The sequence below is a fragment of the Oryx dammah genome, unplaced genomic scaffold (assembly GCF_014754425.2).
Source record: "Oryx dammah isolate SB20612 unplaced genomic scaffold, SCBI_Odam_1.1 HiC_scaffold_29, whole genome shotgun sequence".
NCBI lineage: Eukaryota > Metazoa > Chordata > Mammalia > Artiodactyla > Bovidae > Oryx > Oryx dammah.
The window spans coordinates 54,006,253-54,008,572 of NW_024070213.1; positions in this window are offsets into that span (position 1 = coordinate 54,006,253).

The following is a 2,320-nucleotide window of genomic DNA, read 5'->3' on the forward strand; positions in this document are numbered from 1 at the left end:
TTAATCCCAGAGCTGATGATTATACAACAAAACAACTCATCTTAAACTATATAACAATGTATCTTTCTCCAGGACATGTTTCTCCTTCTTAGAACCTTCTAACTAATCCTGTTCTAAAAGGTCTTGTAGGTCTTCATAAAACCGTTCAACTTCAGCTTCTTCAGCATTACTGCTTGGGGCATAGACTTGGATTACGGTGATATTGAATGGTTTGCCTTGGAGACGAACAGAGATCATTCTGTCGTTTTTGAGATTGCATCCAAGTACTACATTTCGGACTCTTTTGTTGACCATGATGGCTATTCCATTTCTTCTGAGGGATTCCTGCCCACAGTACTAGATATAATGGTCATCTGAGTTAAATTCACCCATTCCAGTCCATTTTAGTTTGCTGATTCCTAGAATGTCGATGTTCACTCTTGCCATCTCTTGTTTGACCACTTCCAATTTGCCTTGATCCATGGACCTGACATTCCAGGTTCCTATGGAATATTGCTCTTTACAGCATCAGACCTTGCTTCTATTACATCCACAGCTGGGTATTGTTTTTGCTTTGGCTCAATCCCTTCATTCTTTCTGGAGTTATTTCTCCACTGATCTTCAGTAGCATATTGGGCACCTAATGACCTGGGGAGTTCCTCTTTCAGTATCCTATCATTTTGCCTTGTCATACTGTTCATGGGGTTCTCAAGGCGAGAATACTGAAGTGGTTTGCCATTCCCTTCTCCAGTGGACCACGTTCTGTCAGACCTCTCCACCATGACCCGCCCGTCTTGGGTTGCCCCTCAGGCATGACTTAGTTTCATTGAATTAGACAAGGCTGTGGTCCTGGTGTGATTAGATTGACTAGTTTTCTGTGAGTATGGTTTCAGTGTGTCTGCCCTCTGATGCCCTCTTGCAACACCTACCATCTTACTGGGTTTCTCTTATCTTGGGCATGGGGTATTTCTTCACGGCTGCTCCAGCAAAGCACAGCTGCTGCTCCTTACCTTGGATGAGGGGTATCTCCTCACTGCCATCCTTCCTGACCTTCAACGAGGGATGACTCCTCTAGGCCCTCCTGTACCCGCACAGCCACCACTCCTTGGATGTGGGGTTGCTCCTCCTGGCCGCCGCCCCTGGCCTGGGCTTGGGGTTGCAAAAGTAGGAAGTCAAGAAACACCTGGAGTAACAGGTAAATTTGGCCTTGGAATGTGGAATGAAGCAGGGCAAAAATAGAGTTTTGCTAAGAAAATGCACTGGTCATAGCAAACACCCTCTTCCAACAGCACAAGAGAAGACTCTACACATGGACATCACCAGATGGTCAACACCGAAATCAGATTGATTATATTCTTTGCAGCCAAAGATGGAGAAGCTCTATACCGTCAACAAAAACAAGACCAGGAGCTCACTGTGGCTCAGATCATGAACTCCTTATTACCAAATTCAGACTTCAATTGAAGAAAGTAGGAAAAACTGCTAGACTATTCAGGTATGACCTAAATCAAATCCCTTATGATTATACAGTGGAAGTGAGAAATAGATTTAAGGGCCTAGATCTGATAGATAGAGTGCCTGATGAACTATGGAATGAGGTCAAGACCATCCCCATGGAAAAGAAATGCAAAAAAGCAAAATGGCTGTCTGGGGAGGCCTTACAAATAGCTGTGAAAAGAAGACAGGTGAAAAGCAAAGGAGAAAAGGAAAGATATAAGCATCTGAAGGCAAAGATTCAAAGAATAGCAAGAAGAGATAAGAAAGCCTTCTTTAGCGATCAATGCAAAGAAATAGAGGAAATCAACAGAATGGGAAAGACTAGAGATATCTTCAAGAAAATTAGAGATACCAAGGGAACATTTCATGCAAAGATGAGCTTGATAAAGGACAGAAATGGTATGAACCTAACAGAAGCAGAAGATATTAAAAAGAGGTGGCAAGAATACAAAGAAGAAGTGTACAAAAATGATCTTCATGACCAAGATAATCATGATGGTGTGATCACTCACCTAGGGCCAGAAATCCTGGAATGTGAAGTCAAGTGGGCCTTAGAAAGCATCACTACAAACAAAGCTAGTGGAGGTGATAGAATTCCAATTGCGCTCTTTCAAATCCTGAAAGATGATGCTATGAAAGTGCTGCACTCACTATGCCAGCAAATTTGGAAACCTCAGCAGTGACCACAGGACTGGAAAAGGTCAGTTTTCATTCCAATTCCAAAGAAAGCCAATGCCAAAGAATGCTCAAACTACCGCACTATTGCATTCATCTCACACGCTAGTAAAGTAATGCTCAGAATTCTCCAAGCCAGGCTTCAGCAATATGTGAACTGTGAACTTCC